We start from the raw sequence: 17,504 nt of genomic DNA on the forward strand, positions 1-17,504 counted from the left end.
CTCAAGTCCATTCTCTACGTCAGCATCTTTATTCCTGTCCTGTCCCTAGGTTCTTCAGAACCTTTTTTTTGGTTCCACATATATGTGTTAGCAGAGGGTATTTGTTTTTCTCTTTCTCACTTACTTCACTCTGTATGACAAACTCTAGGTCCATCCACCTCACTACAAATAACTCAATTTCGTTTCTTTTTATGGCTGAGTAATATTCTATTGTATATATGTGCCACATCTTCTTTATCCATTCATCTGTAGAAGGACATTTAGGTTGCTTCCATGTCCTGGCTATTGTAAATAGTGCTGCAGTGAACATTGTGGTACATGACTCTTTTTGAATTATGGTTTTCTCAGGGTATATGCCCAGTAGTGGGATTGCTGAGTCGTATGGTAGTTCTATTTTCAGTTTGTTTGTTTGTTTGTTTGTTTTAAGAAGATGTTGCAGGTAGGAGTTTATTAATTAATTAATTTATTTTTGCTGTGTTGCGTCTTTGTTTCTGTGTGAGGGCTTTCTCTAGTTGTGGCAAGAGGGGGCCACTCTTCATCGTGGTGCGTGGGCCTCTAACTATGGCGGCCTCTGTTGTTGCGGAGCACAGGCTCCAGATGTGCAGGCTCGGTAGTTGTGGCTCACGGGCCCAGTTGCTCCGTGCCATGTGGGATCCTCCCAGACCAGGGCTCGAACCTGTGTCCCCTGCATTAGCAGGCAGATCCTCAACCACTGCGCCACCAGGGAAGCCCTATTTTTAGTTTTTTAAGGAACGTCCATACTGTTCTCCATAGTGGCTGTATCAATTTACATTCCCACCAGCAGTGCAAGAGGGTTCCTTTTGTTCCACACCCTCTCCAGCTTTCATTGTTTGTAGATTTTTTTGATGATGACCATTCTGATGGGTATGAGGTGATACCTCATTGTAGTTTTGATCTGCATTTCTCTAATGATTACTGATGTTGAGCATCCTTTCATGTGTTTGTTGGCGATCTGTACATCTTCTTTGGAGAAATGTCTATTTAGGTCTTTTGCCCATCTTTGGACTGGGTTTTTTGTTTTTTTGATATTGAGCTGCATGAGCTGCTTGTAAATTTTGGAGATTAATCCTTTTGTCAGTTGCTCTGTTTGCAAATATTTTCTCCCATTCTGAGGGTTGTCTTTTTGTCTTGTCTATGGTTTCCTTTGCTGTGCAAAACTTTTAAGTTTCATAGGTCCTATTTTCTTATTTTTGTTTTTATTTCCATTTCTCTAGGAGGTGGGTCAAAAAGGATCTTGCTGTGATTTATGTCATAGAGTGTTCTGCCTATGTTTTCCTCTAAGAGTTTTATAGTGTCTGGCCTTACATTTAGGTCTTTAATCCATTTTGAGTTTATTTTTGTGTATAGTATTATGGAGTGTTCTAATTTCATTCTTTTACATGTAGCTGTCCAGTTGTCCCAGCACCACTTATTGAACAGGCTGTCTTTTCTCCATTGTATATTCTTGCCTCCTTTATCAAAGATAAGGTGACCATATGTGTGTGGGTTTATCTCTGGTCTTTCTATCCTGTTTCATTAATCTATGTTTCTGTTTTTGTGCCAGTACCATACTGTCTTGATTGCTGTAGCTTTGTAGTATAGTCTAAAGTCTGGAAGCCTAATTCCTCCAGCTCCGTTTTCTTTCTCAAGATTGCTTTGGCTATTCAGGGTCTTTTGTGTTTCCATACAAATTGTGCAATTTTTTGTTCTAATTCTGTGAAAAATGCCATTGGTAGTTTGATAAGAATTGCACTGAAAGTGTAGATTGCTTTGGGTAGTATAGTCGTTTTCACAGGGTTGATTCTTCCAATCCAAGATCATGGTATATCTCTCCATCTCTTTGTATCATCATTAATTTCTTTCAACAGTGTCTTATAGTTTTCTGCCTACAGGTCTTTTGTCTCCTTAGTTAGGTAGGTTTATTCCTAGGTATTTTATTCTTTTTGTTGCAATGGTAAATGAGAGTGTTTCCTTTATTTCTCTTTCAGATTTTTCGTCATGAATGTATAGGAATGCAAGAGATTTCTGTGCATTAATTTTGTATCCTGCTACTTTACCAAATTCATTGATTAGCTCTAGTAGTTTTCTGGTAGCATCTTTAGGATTCTCTATGTATAGTATCATGTCATCTGCAAAGAGTGACAGTTTTACTTCTTCTTTTCCGATTTGGATTCCTTTTATTTCTTTTTTGTCTCTGATTGCTCTGCCGAAAACTTCCAAAACTATGTTGAATAATAGTGGTGAGAGTGGGAAACTTTGTCTTGTTTCTGATCTTAGTGGAAATGGTTTCAGTTTTTCAACATTGAGAATGCTGTTGGCTGTGGGTTTGTCATATATGGCCTTTATTATATTGAGGTAAGTTTCCTCTATGCCTGCTTTCTGGAGAGTTTTTGTCATAAATGGGTGTCAAATTTTGTCAAAAGCTTTTTCTGTTTCTTTTGAGATTATCACATGATCTTTATCCTTCAGTTTGTTAATATGGTGTATCACATTGATTGATTTGCATATTTTGAAGAATCCTTGCATTCCTGGGATAAACCTCAGTTGATCAAGGTGTAAGATCCTTTTAATGTGCTGCTGTATTCTCTTTGCTAGTTTTTGTAGAGGAGTTTTGCATCTATGTTCATCAGTGATATTGGCCTGTAGTTTTCCTTTTTTATAACATCTTTGTCTGGTTTTGGTATCAGGGTGATGGTGGACTCATAGAATGAGTTTAGGAGTGTTCCTCCCTCTGCTATATTTTGGAAGAGTTTGAGAAGAACAGGTGTTAGCTCTTCTCTAAATGTTTGATAGAATTTGCCTGTGAAGCCATCTGGTCCTGAACTTCTGTTTGTTGGAAGATTCTTAATCACAGTCTGAATTTCAGTGCTTGTGATTGGTCTGTTTATATTTTCTGTTTCTTCCTGGTTCAGCCTCGGAAGGTTGTGCTTTCCTAAGAATTTGTCCGTTTCTTCCAGGTTGTCCATTTTATTGGCATAGAGTTGCTTGTAGTAATGTCTCATGATCCTTTGTATTTCTGCAGTGTCAGTTGTTACTTCTCCTTTTCCATTTCTAATTCTGTTGATTTGAGCCTTCTCCCTTTTTTTCCTTGATGAGTTTGGCTAATGGTTTATCAACTTTGCTTATCTTCTCAAAGAACCAGCTTTTAGTTTTATTGATCTTTGCTATTGTTTCCTTCATTTCTTTTTCATTTATTTCTGATTTGATCTTTATGATTTCTTTCCTCCTGCTAACGTTGTGGTTTTTTTGTTCTTCTTTCTCTAATTTCTTGAGGTGTAAAGTTAGGTTGTTTATTTGAGATGTTTCTTGTTTCTTGAGGTAGGCTTGTATTTCTATAAACTTCCCTCTTAGAACTGCTTTTGCTGCATCTCATAGGTTTTGGGTCATCGTGTTTTCATTGTCATTTGTTTCTAGGTATGTTTTTTTTTGCAGTACGTGGGCCTCTCACTGTTGTGACCTCTCCCGTTGCGGAGCACAGGCTCCGGACACGCAGGCTCAGCAGCCATGGCTCATGGGCCCAGCTGCTCCACGGCACGCGGGATCTTCCTGGACTGGGGTACGAACCCGTGTCCCCTGCATCGGCAGGTGGATTCTCAACCACTGCGCCACCAGGGAAGCCCTCTAGGTATATTTTGATTTCCTCTTTGATTTCTTCAGTGATCTCTTGGTTGTTTAGTAGTGTATTGTTTAACCTCCATGTGTTTGTATTTTTTACAGTTTTTTTTCCTGTAATTGATATCTAGTCTCATAGCATTGTGGTCCCAAAGGTACTTGATACGATTTCAATTTTCTTAAATTTACTAAGGCTTGATTTGTGTGACCCAAGTTACGATCTGTCTTGGAGAATGGTCCATGAGCACCTGAGAAGAAAGTGTATTCTGTTGTTTTTGCATGGAATGTCCTATAAATATCATTCTGTATGTGTCCCTAGGTGTGAAGTGGGTCTCTTTTAGACAACATATATATGGGTCTTCTTTTTGTATCCATTCAGCCAGTCTATGTCTTTTGGCTGGAGTATTTAATCCATTTACATTTAAGTTAATTATCGATATGTATGTTCCTATTCACATTTTCTTAACTGTTTTGGGTTTCTTATTGTAGGTCTTTTCCTTCTCTTGTGTTTCTTGCCTAGAGAAGTTCCTTTAGCATTTGTTGTAAAGCTGGTTTGGTGGTGCTGAATTCTCTCAGCTTTTGCTTGTCTGTAAAGGTTTTAATTTCTCCATCAAATATGAATGAGATCCCCGCTGAGTAAAGTAATCTTGGTTGTAGGTTCTTCCCTTTCATCACTCTCAATATGTCCGCCACTCCGTTCTGGCCTGCAGAGTTTCTGCTGAGAGGTCAGCTGTCAACCTTATGGGGGTTCCCTTGTGTGTTATTTGTTGCTTTTCCCTTGCTGCTCTTAATAGTTTTTTTGTGTTTAATTTTTGATAGTTTGATTAATATGTGTCTTGGGGTGTTTCTCCTTGGATTTATCCTTTATGGGACTCTCTGTGTTTCCTGGACTTGATTGACTATTTTCTTTCCCATATTAAGGAATTTTTCAATTATAATCCCTTCAAATGCTTTCTCACTTCCTTTCTTTTTCTCTTTTTTCTTCTGGGACCCGTATAATTCGAATGTTGGTGTGTTTAATGTTGTCCCAGAGGTCTCTGAGCCTGTCCTCAATTCTTTTCATTCTTTTTTCTTTTTTGTGCTCTGCAGTAGTTATTTCCACGATTTTATCTCCCAGGTCACTTATCCGTTCTTTTATTCTACTCTTGATTCCTTCTAGAGAATTTTAAATTTCATTTATTGTGTTGTTTATCATTGTTTGTTTGCTCTTTACTTCTTCTAGGTCCTTGTCAAACGTTTCTTGTATTTTCTCCATTCTGTTTCCAGGATTTTGGATCATCTTTACTATCATTACTCTGAATACTTTTTTCAGGTAGGCTGCATACTTCCTCTTCATTTGTTTGGTCTGGTGGGTTTTTACTTTGCTCATTCATCTGCTGCATATTTCTCTGTCTTCTCACTTTGCTTAACTTACTGTGTTTGGTGTCTCCTTTTCACAGGCTGAATGTTCATAGTTCCTGTTGTTTTTGGTGACTGCCCCCAGTCGGTAAGTTTGCTTCAGTGGGTTGTGTAGGCTTCCTGGTGGAGGGGACTGCTGCCTGTGTTATGGTGGATGATGCTGGATCTTGTTTTTCTGGTGGGCAGGACCATGTCCAGTTGTGTGTTTTGGGCTGTCTGTGAACTTAGTATGATTTTAGGCAGCCTCTCTGCTAATGGGTGGGGTTGTGTTTCTGTCTTGCTAGTTGTTTGGCATGGGGTGTCCAGCACTGGAACTTGCTGGTCGTTGAGTGGACCTGGGTCTTCGCATTGAGATGGAGATCTCTGGATGAGCTCTCGGTGATTGATATTATGTGGGGTCATGAGGTCTCTGGTAGTCCAATGTCCTGATCTCGGCTCTCCCACCTCAGATACTCAGGCCTGACACCCAGCCAGAGCACCAAGACCCTGTCAGCCACACGGCTTTTGGGAAGTCTGAGGTCTTCTGCCAGCGTTCAGTAGGTGTTCTGTAGGAGTTATTCCACACGTAGATGTATTTTTGATGTATTTGTGGGGAGGAAGGTGATCTCCATGTCTTACTTCTCGCTATCTTGAAGGTCCTTATATCATAGATTTTTCTTCTGGAATTGTTTCCTTTCTTCTGAAAGTTATTCCATTAGATGTTTTCCAGATTTTTTGAAATCGGAAAATGTTTTGATGATTATTTTGTTTTTGCAAGAAAGTTTTTATTGATACACTGTTCTACACGGACAGAAAATATCACCATTTTGAAGATATTCCACTCTTGTTTATCTCCCACTGTTGCTGCTGGGAAGTCTGCTGTCTGTCTCACTGTCCTTTTGTTCATGATCTAGGTTTTCTCTTAGGATGCTAAGATCTTTTCTCTTTTCTCTCTATTCTTAAAATTGTTCTTAAATTTGACTATGTTTTGAAGAATTAATGTTCTTGTTTTGTTGACTTGTTTAGTATACTTTATGTTTACTTTCTGTGTCATTTCATGATTTTGATTGATTCTGGAAAATTTGAGCTATTATCTCCTATGTATTTCCTGTTCTCTACACCCTTACTCTCTTTTGCTGAGACTCCAATTAAATGCACTTTAGAGTTTCTCATTTTTTTCCTCTACATCTCACAGCCTCTCACATTTCCCCCTCTTTTTCTCCTCTGTAACATCTCTTAGTAATTCTTCAGTTTTATATTCCAGCCTTGCTGAGGCATGTATTTAGTTTTCCAGGATATTTTTTCAGTTCTATTTTCTTATTATCGCACTTGTGATTTTCCTCTTACAGTTTAACCTTTAAGCTTCACTGGCATGTATGTATGTGTGAGGCTGGGAATGTTGAAATAAATGCAGCTGTTCTGACTTCAATAATCAGGCATGTGAATACTGGCCCAGATTTTCATCCTATGTAACTTCATGGGAACTCTCCCAAGACATGATTCAGATGACTGACCTTAAACAACCACCTCCCTGTTCATCCATCAATCATTCACAGATCCATCTGTTTCTGAGTAGGTTTCTGCAATTGCATTGGAATACCTAGAATCTATAGTCTCAGGGGAAATGTGTTGCAAGCCTCATCAGTGGTAATTTTCTTTAAGGAAATGTTAACACAGAAAACCAACCTTTCATAGTAAATTGTAAGTACAACTTCCATCATCTGCACTGCCTTCAACAGAACCGGGGACCATGAGGGTGACAACTGCACACAGTGGAGCTGGTATTCACCCAACAAGGGAGATTTTTCTTGAGATGAAAGAAAGAGCTCTGTATTTCCCATCTGCTCAGGCATTGACTATAAATGTGCTGTTGTAACTTGTGCTTTGCTGAGTTTACTGTGCTTGCCTCAGTTTGCTGAGTTGCCAGTTTCCTTCAGTTGAGTCCATGTATCTTCATTCAGAAGATGCCTTTGGATGGAGATAGTTAGAAATGTTTCATAATGTGGGAAGCTTATGTTCAGGAGTGTGTGTGTGTGATGTGTGTGAGTGTGTGGTGTATATGTGTGTTGGGTATTTAGGGACAGTGAAGGAGACAGGAAGAAAGAATGAAAAAAATGTGGCTGTTGCTGTCTTCATCTTCAGTTTCATAATTATGTGACTTCTAAGTAGGATCTCATTTTGAAAACAAAATACAGCCACAATCCCAATCACAGCACCGGCAACCTCTCTCAGGAGCACAAGAATCCACCATTTCTACAGGTACTGCTGATTCCTCTTGCTCTATCATCTCCTTAACTGTGGGACACCCTGAAGCCTTTTGTATTAGTTTCCAGCACCTCCCTCTACAGTTCACTTCCTCAGGGAGATCATTTGCTTTCATGATTTTCAGTAACACCTTTAAGCTATTGACTTTCAAATATGCATGAACCCAGATGCTACACTGCATATGACTTACTGGCCATCTTCATCTGGATGTCTTTAGCCACTGCAAGTCTCACAAGTACAAAAGCAAAATTCTTTGTCTTCCCCTTCAAATTAATTTCCCTCCTTCACTTCTTCACTCTTGGTAGAAATTTTGCAGTCATTTAAGACCTATCTTACTTCCTGTGCCCCAACCAGGACTGATTTATCTGTTAGGCACAGTAAGTACAATGCCTAGGGCCTATGATAGTTTTAGGGGCCCATGAAAATGTTTTACTTTGTTTTAAAATATGAAGAAAAAAATTTAGGTAAAAGATCTTCTCTAATAAATAATACTTACATACTCATCTTTATAACAATGAAGTCATTATATTCACATAAGGTATATATTGTATATAATGTATTATATATAATACATATTTCATGGAAGAAGAGGCCTATAGCCTATAGGCCTCAAAGGTGCCTATAGCCCTCAGTGACGACTCAGTCCTTGCGTCTTATTGATTCTTTCATTGCATTTATCCCTTTCCTCTTCGTTTCTCTTCATTGTGATCAGTTTAATTTGGTCCCTCATGGCCTCACTTCTGAGTAATACCTGTGTGCTATTGGAACCCTAGGATCACGGCTCAGGCAGAGAGGAAGTCCTCCTTAACAGCTGAAACCCACAGAAGTAAGTGAGAGTAGAAAGAACACTGGTGTTGAAATCCAGGAAGCTAGTAGTGGTGGTCTTGATAAACCTGAGTCTTGATTTCCTAGTAAATTTTCTTGTGAATTGGTTGAATGGTCACCCTACCTTCCTTACACTGTGGCTGACCAGAAGAAAGGATGGAACTTAAGTAACTGTGTCAACTTGTACGTGCCGTCCCGGGGCTTCCTTTGTGTGGCTTCAGGACTGACTTCAAGCCCTCCTCCCCTTCTTGCACCAGGTTCCCTGCAGACCCCCATGTGCTCATCTCTCTGGCCTGGGTCACCCTTCTGTCCACATCTCTGCTCCTGGCAGACCCATCGCAGAGCTGCTCTTCGCAGCCACGTCTCGTTCTGAAATGCACTGCTAACTCTGTGTTTTTGCAACCAGTTTCATACTCCTCAAGGACATATTTTCTTCTCTTTGTTTATCCCATGGAGCCTGGAGCAGCATCTTGCATCTGTTTTATGTAGTTACTTGATTCCCATGCCTCTGTCTGTGCTATCCCTCCAACCGCAGTCTCTTCGCCTTCCCGACTGCCTCTCTGTAGCCTACTTATCTTTCTGAGTCTCACTCAAGGCCTGAATTCTTCATAAAGCATTTCCACGACGGCACCCCTGGGACTTCTTTCTCCGCTGAACTTCGGTTGCACTTCCTGAATAGTTTAGCACCTGGTTGCACAGCTAGAGCCTTTCTAGAATTGAAAGAAGAGAATGTGCTTAGGTAAAAGCATTGTCCACCTTGTAAAGATATTAAAAACCATTTTGGATTGGCATACTGAACCCAGTGTACATTTTTCATGATTAGAGATGACCAGTGGGAGATTATCTTTATTAAGAAATGCAACATAAAGAGGAGCTAGGTCACCCCCATGCAGATTAAAACAGTATTTTTTGTTGTGTGGAGAGTATAGCAGCTTAGTATTTAAATTAAAATGTAGGCACCTGAGCTCCCAATCTGGCCTTCGGAAAGCTGACCGCAACATTCTGTGTAAAGCCTGCGTGGTAACCTAACTCTGCTGCAGGAACTAGGAGCTGGCCTGACACCTCCTTTCCTGCCTAATTGCTATGATTGATTTTTGCACATGTAACACAATCCTTGGTTCTGTACTATAACAGGGACCCAAAGGTCTCAAAGCGGTTCAGTTCCTGAATAACTAAAGAAATTCATGAGTGACCTGAAGGCATGGGAACAGCCCTTGTGAAGAGCAACGGGCTGTTTGGGTTGAACGTGAGATGTTTCTGGATTCCTGATGGTATAGGTATGGTGTGTGAATTCTTTCTGTGGTACGAGGGAAATATCTAATGACAGCAAATTGCTTATTTTGGACCGTTTGGAACCTGGTTTTAACATTAGGGGGAAAACCACACCACCTCTGCTCAGCAAAGAGCCAGACGAGGCATTTCATTACGTCTGGTCCCCGTGGGGTGAGAGTCGTGGGCCCCCAGGCTTGAGGAGCAGTGATGGGGAAGCTTCACAGAGTGGGTTCTCCCAGGCGCATGTCAGTGCGGGGACTGGAAACCACAAAACGAGGGGGAGGGAGCGCCTGGGGGAGGAGATGCGGGAAGGGGTTGCGATTGAACACATAGTGCCTGATGCAACTGTAAATGGCGGTTTGGGGACATTTGGACATTTTAAGTAGGAGGGCAGGACATTTGGGTAAATGGGCAGCGTGGAGACATAGATATAACCCCGCCCCCACTTGATAAATACTCATATCTTTTTGTGTTTTTTGTTTTTTTTGGCCAAGCTTTGTGGCATGTGGGATCTTAGTTCCGTGACCAGGCATCGAACCTGGGCCCCCTGCAGTGGGAGTGCAGAGTCTTAACCAATGGACCGCCAGGGAAGTCCCAGTACTCTTTAAAACCAGCTCTCCTCTCTCTCCCGTCCTCTCCAACTCTCTGCTCTGCCTCTCAATCTATCTGATATACACACATACCAGAAACCCAGAGAAATTTCTGCTAAATATCTGCTAATGGACTTAGAATGAAGGAAAAAAAAAAACCCAGATGACAAAATAATGGCCTTACTCCTGGGAGAACTATGGCATGGCTGTAAGCCAGAATTGTGCCCACTGACACTGAAGGCTAAAGCCTGCTTTTTTAAGGTGAAAGCACCCTTACTGGGCGCAGGTGGTAAGTGGAAAGGGTTCACGGGACTTCTTAGGCTCCTCCTGGCCTTTATGAAACAGTAGCCTTAGGATCCCAACAGTTTTTTAGGCCCATTCGCTTGGTCCTGACAAGGCTGCCGCATGAAATGGAGACCTGGGCATGGGGAAGCCTTCTTTGGGGATCCAGCTATTTCAGGAGACGAGCTTTCCTGCATTGGTTACGCTCCACTGTGCTCTACAAGGAGGCCAGGATTAAAGGCAGAGTATCCACCTTCAGACCACAGCAGAAGACAAGCGAGAAAACCCCAAACCTCCTCCCCAACTCCACCCCCAATAAAACCAGTTTATTCTGACTCAATTTCCTTTTTCTTTTCTTTTACTTTGAACCAGAGGTTGCTTTGTGAATTTGGAACACTGCCAAGCTTGGCTTCTTCCTCTTCTTCTTTTTTTTTTAAATACGGCAGGCGGCATACACACCTTATTTATGTATCTATTTATCTGGCTGCACCGCGCGGCATGCAGGATCTTCATTCCCCGAACACAGATCGAACCTGCTCCCCCTGCAGTGGAAGCACAGAGTCTTAACCGCTGGACCGCCAGGGAAGTCCCTGCCAACTTTGACTTCTGTTTGGCGATACTCAATAACTGGCAAGCAGAGGTGTCCCTAAGAACAAAAGGAACATGGGGAAAGCATGTAGCTATACTTTTTTGGTTAATTTTTGAAGTGGTTGCATTTTTCTGCAAAAGAATTATTACAAGAAACGAGGAATTCCATGAACTCTGTGAATAGATTGCTAAGTGAAGAAAATCAAATCAGTGTCACAGAAAGCAAACTTGAAGAATTATTAGAAAACACAAAGGAAAAAGATAAAGGAATGAAAATATAGGAGAGAAAACAATAATTATGGAAGGCATATATCAGAGATGCCGTCAATGGAAGATGCTAAGAGACCAAATTTAATACAGCTAATAAGAAAACACCAGATAAATTAGGAGGTTGGGATTGACAGTGCTATATAGAAAATAGAGAAACAACAAGGACCTACTGTATAGTACAGGGAATTATATTCAATATCTTGTAATAACCTATAATGGAAAAGAATATGAAATATAAAGAATATGAAATATACAATGAATCACTTTGCTGTACACCTGAAACTAACACAACATTGTAAATTAACTATACTTCAATTTAAAAATGTATTAAAAAAGAAAACACTGAAGAAAGTTTTCTTGATCTAAAGGAAGACATCAATGAAAATGCTTAAAATGATCAAGGTAAAATTAATGCAGACCTGATATCACTTATATGTGGAATCTAAAATATGACTGAAATGAACCTATCTATGAAACAGAAACAGAATCACGGATGTAGAGAACAGACTGGTGGTTGCCAAGAGGGAGGGGGTTGGGGGAGGGATGGAGTGGGAGGCTGGGATTAGCAGATGCAAACTGTTATATATAGAATGGATAAACAATAAGGTCCTACTGTATAGCACAGAGAACTAGATTCAGTATCCTATGATAAATCATAATGGAAAAGAATATACGAAAAATGTAGAATTTATGCAGACCCACTCCTATAGGTCATCCCGAAAATGTTAAACACTGAAGACAAATTAAAAAAAAACCCTATAAGTGTTTAGGAAAGAAAGCCATGAGGATATTCATAGATATGCCTTTAAAATAGTAAATGCCAGAGAGAGCTTGGCACTTTAGAGAGCACTCTGAAGGGAAATGTGCAGACCCAGTGGGGCAGAACCTGATCATTGTCGACCTGCATTCACTCTCCCTTTCTCCCTTTAGGAAAGAGAAACCCTCGGTTTTGGCAGGACCCCTGGCCCCCCAGCTAGACAGTAAGCTTCCCAGGCTTGCTCCTACTTGGGCGTTGCCAGGTGACAGTGCAGGCCAGTGGAATGGGATCAGACTTGATGTGTCAAGTCATCTTCTTCAAGATGAGGCTGCCTTGTGGGGCTTTCTCGTTGCTGGCCTCTGAGTGGAAGGTCAGCCTGGACCATCAGGAGGGGGCCGGTTCCTGAGGAGGTGGTGGGCTGGACACTCATGGGGCTTGGGTGCCTCAGTGACCCTGGGCCATGAAGCTTCCTAACGAGTCCTGATTTCTTTCTTTGGACTGTTACATGTAAGAGAAATCGACTTCTACCTTGTGTGAACAATTGAAAAAATTACTATCTGCGCTCACTTCCCAGGAGAACTCATTCAGTCTCATGACTTTAAATCCCATGTATATGCTGGTGAAGAGGAGGAGAGAGGTTTGGTCTGCATTTGAGCAATTCCTGGGGAGAGCCAAGGCGGGCTTCCCATCGCGCTGATTGGCCGCAAAGGCAGGATGGACGACATCATAGAGGTCAAGGGTTCTTAACGTGGCACCACTGAGATTTGGGACCAGCTCTTTCTCTGTCATGGGGGTATGTTGTACAGTGTAGGATGCTTGCCAGCATCCTTGGCCTCTCTCCACCCAACAGATACCAGTAGCAGCACCCCGCCTCCCTCCCCCAGGCTGTGACAGTCAGAAGTGTTTCTAGACATTGTCTAATGTCTCCTGGGGTACGCAGTTACCCTGGTTGAGAACCACTGGTAGAGACAGTGAAAGAGGAAGGCTAGAAATAATCCCCATGGAGAAGGAAGAAAGCATGGGTGTGAGAACTCAAGAAATTGGGTCGATTTACAAATTAAATAGGAAGAACATTAAATCTGGAGAAACAGGAGGATCCTGAGGCAAGGTTGTTAATCTTCTGACTGCCAAGAAATATTTTGTCTATAGTTGGTACCAAAGCCTTCTTTAAGGAGCAATAGAAGGTCTTGAAGGGCCAAGATGACTGCTTATTTTGTATACAGTTTCTGTATTTGTGAAGGGAGGGAAAGAGCTGAGTGGTTGGCGAGAGAAGTCACAATTCTAGATGTTCATGTGCTTGATTGCTGGCCCTCTTAATAATCCTTTTCCACTTAATATTGCCAAGTGAAACTGAGTATTCCTTATGGACTCCTAATACCTAAGCCCGGGTCTCTTTTCAGCTCAGGTGCTATTTCTCTAGGGCCAATAGATATGGTCAGTCTGATCAGCTATTAATGCATCAATCACAAAATGGTCGTCTTAGGTCAACTGTGCAGATTCGATGGGTCACTTACTGTCATAATAACTGAACAAATTAAATTGAGGATTAAAGTTTAATTATCCGGAGTCACTAAGGTTCAAGGTTTCCCCCCTTCTGCTTTCCTTTCCTATCTCTCTTGTTCTCAGCCTCCGTTAATTTATTTTCCTCTTTTTTTTATAGTAATATTCTTTTATGGATTCAGAGGAAAAGATAAGGAGTAGAGTAGTTAATATGGGGAGAAGGTAATATATTTTTGACAGAAATTCAGAAGGAATTTCAGTGTTTTAAACAAATAAAACCCTGAACTCTCCATATAATCATTGGTCTACTATGGAGGGACTTCTTTCTAGATTACAAAGAGAGGATGAATTCTTGCTGTTCTTAATATTTATCTTTTGTAAATCTTATATTTGTCAGCCTGTGCTCTTATTATAGATTTTTTTCTTCATGTGCTTAGACTCACTGCTAAAGCAATCTGAACGATCCTGTGATTTTGCTCAGAGTTTCTGTGCCTTGTTTTACAGCATTTCCTGTATTTAAATTCCATAAAATGCCTGTCTTTTGCAGTTTTTGTTGAACCAGTGATTACTTTTATCGGAACTCACAAGTATCAGAATTCAACAGTATCAATCTGATTTTGCTCTCTGTACATTCAGATGGTTTTAAAATAAGAGGCAAGTTGGAAAAATGAATGTAATGCTACATTTATTATGACAACATTGGAAAAGAATGTTGAAAAGGAAGCAGGAAGTTTGAAAAAGTCTTGATTACGTTTCCATAAATACTTGTTCTGAAGATGCAGCAAATTCCAATATGCAAATCTATTAAAATAAACCTTTTCTTTGTTTCCTTCCTCAGGAGCTTTGCAAAAGTTCTAACTACATTTTCCCCCTCTCCATTCAGTATTATACGTTTGCTCGTTTTGAGGCTACCGATTAACAATTGCTCAGAAGTAGAAAACTAAAGGCAAAGTTTTATGCCACGGACCACAGTTCTCATACATAGAAAGTTGCTGATGGAATTAGAAACACAATGGAATCAGTGTATTAGTCCCATTTACTACACCCTGATGATTTCTGAAGGAAGCGGTTCAGACTTCACAAATTCTTGTGAAAGACAAGAATATATTTCAGTTCATAAGATAAAAATGAAGCTTTGGGCACGTTTGCATTTATTTTGCTTAAGGGGACGGAATCCCCTTAAGATAGACGGAATCTATCTTTGCTTTCAAAGATAGATTGAGAATCTGTTCTAATAATCAAATTCTCAACATATGGACTAAGGGACTTTACCCAGAAAAAAAGTAAGCATCTTTCAAACAACTTGGTCAAACTCCTATGACCTTGCTTAATTTTTTCCCTCAGTTAAAATCTACTAGTTAAAAAGTGTTCTGGAGATCACAGCTGGGCATTTTCTTTGACTGAGGAACATCTTTCCAGGAATGAAAAGTTCATTGTGGAGGGAAGATCCCAAATCACAGATCTGCCCTGGTGCTCTGGAATCCCCAGTTAATTCTTAGGAAAGTTGGTGGACCTCCTGTGGCTCCACGGGCCCTTCGGACTTACTTTTTAAGTCATTAAGTGGGATGATGATGGCAAATGAGGGGAACTTGCAAGGGTGGTGAATTATTTTAGAGCTTTTGGTCTAAATTTTAGACCAAAAATGTGTAGATATTTTTGCTTTAAACTTTGTTCTTTCGTTGAGCTTGTATTTTTGCTATAAATGAATTTCTTCCTCTGTCAAAGTTCCTTTTGGAAACTAAGTTCCAAAGCAAACCTAAATTCTCTACTTTTTTCCTTCTCAATACCCTCATCCTTGAGTTTTTCAGAAATGGGTATGATTATCGTTTTCTATTTCAACCTTACGAGAGAAGCATAAACTAGCTGCATAATGACAGTTTAGTAGAAAGTCTATGACTTGCTGATGCATCTTGTTACTACATTTTGTTGCGAAAGAGATAAACAGTTTGTGGCTAAATGTGGTGAGACTCAGGATTTTGGCCTAAGACAGATTTTGTAGACTCAGAAAAGAAGGTGTTTGTGTCTAGCTCTGAATCCAAGCTTCTGATTGAATAGTTGAAGGAAAATAAAATGGACTTTTGTGTTTGTTCTTTCTGTTTCGTCTCTGAGCTTTGCCTGGCTCAGGACAACTTACTCTTGGGTTACGGCCTTCAGCCTCCGTGTGCTCAATTTTTTTCTCTGTGTCATTACCTAGACTCCTAAAACTTCACTTATTTCACAAAACCTTTTTCAACCAACTGGCTATGAATCAGTGCATTTCGATACCCTCTCCCCTTCTACTCCCCTTAAACCCTCGGTTTCGATCCAGGGATAGAATAAAAGAGGGAATAATATACTCATTTTGCTCTGAAGAATTTTCATTCATCCCAGTGCTTCTGAAAGGCTTAAAATCATTTCTGTGCCTCTTCTGCTTGGAATATAGTCTCAAGAAAGCTGAGAAAAATGTCCTTGAATGTTTTAATTCAATTTTCAAAATGTGTGTTCTCCAAAATGAATTACCCGAATTCCCCATTTTTGCCTTACTCAGTTTTCATCTACGTATAAACTAGGGTATGGAAAAAAGATTCTTTTTTTCCCCATGCAGTCATAAACTAGGCAATACTGGACAGGATGTGAATAAATAATAACCACCTCAAGTGACTGCTGCAGGAGGGATGCTTGAGAGTCTTCGATGGGTCACTGCTGCCAAAATCAGAGGACCAGTTTTAGTTTCCACCTTGAAGCCAGAAGCAAGTCTTCTCTGTCTAATGACATTAACCGCCCCATGTCATGGTCCCCACCAGCGCTGCTGCCTGCTCCATCCCCTGCTAATTACCACCGGAGGATAGAATCTGATTTGATGGATGGGACATAGAAACATCAACATTACCTTCTCCTGATAGACAGTCAGCTACAGCAACACAGGCTCAGAATTTCGCAGGGATATCAGAGGAGACCAGAGGCTTCCGTAGACATCCATACATGAAATGCAGCCACCAGGTACCCGTGGAGCTTGAGCACATGCAAAGCCCAAGGTCATCTACCAGGCTCCTGGAATCAAGAAGCAGATATTTTAGAGAGACCGTAGGACATGGACTCAGTCCTTGGTCACTGTGGAGAGATCTCACAGGCTGTTTCCTGACAGAACTAGAGACAGATGTCAAACCCACTATAGATTCTTTAGGGTATATCGGCTATGATTGACATAGAGTGTATCTTCTAGTACCCCGATTCCTGAGTATGAGTTCAGTTATTCTCAACAAATTTGTGTTGCCTCAAAAGTCCCTCATGAACATCCTAGGGACTCCCCTCATGATCCAGTGGTTAAGACTCTGAGCTTCCACTGCAGGGACCGCAAGTTTGATCCCTGGTCGGGGAACTAAGATCCCGCCAGCCACGTGGTGTGGCCAAAAAACAAAAAAACACACAAAAATCAAAAAACCACACGCCAGCATTAGCTGCTGCAACAAATAACTCGTTTCAGTAGCGAAGCATACTAGAAGTTTCTCACTCAGGTTACAGGCCGACGTAAGTGTTCCTGGCCAGCAGAGTCATCAGGGACTCAGAGCCTTCTATCTGTGGGTCTGGCCTGACCTAGGGTTTCAGGCTCCCTGCACTGCAATGCCAGGTGGAGAAGCAGTGTTTTCCCTGTATTGGTCTTTGTGGGGGACTCTTCATCGTCCAGTACAGCCTCAGAAAATACCTCTGAGCTCATCAGATTTATTCTTCTAGTTTAGGGAAAGTCTGTGTCTTAATCTGACCTTCTATAACAAAATACCACAGTCTGGGTGCCTTCCAAACAACAGAAATTTCTCTCTCATGGTTCTGGAGGCTGGAACTCCGAGGTCAGGGTGCCAGCCTGGTGGGGTGAGGGCCATCTTCCCAGAAGCAGACTTCTCTGCACGTGTTGGCAGGGGCTGGGGCACTCTCTGGGACCTCTTGTAGAAAACCACTAATCCCACTCTTGAGGGCCTCCCAAAGGCCTCAACTCCTAATACCATCACGTTGGGCGTTAGCATTTAACATGAATTTTGGGGGCACACAAACATTCAGACCATAGCAGCCTCTGAACCAATATAGAAAATGACACCTGAAAGTCAGACTGTTGAGGGACCTTCAGGAAAGGTTTTCTTTCCCTTAAGAAAGAGTAAGGAGAGAGTTATGTTTCCTTCTTTTCTCTAGACTGT

This window comes from Leucopleurus acutus (assembly GCF_964270905.1).
Source record: "Leucopleurus acutus genome assembly, chromosome: 1".
NCBI classification, from domain to species: Eukaryota; Metazoa; Chordata; class Mammalia; order Artiodactyla; family Delphinidae; genus Leucopleurus; species Leucopleurus acutus.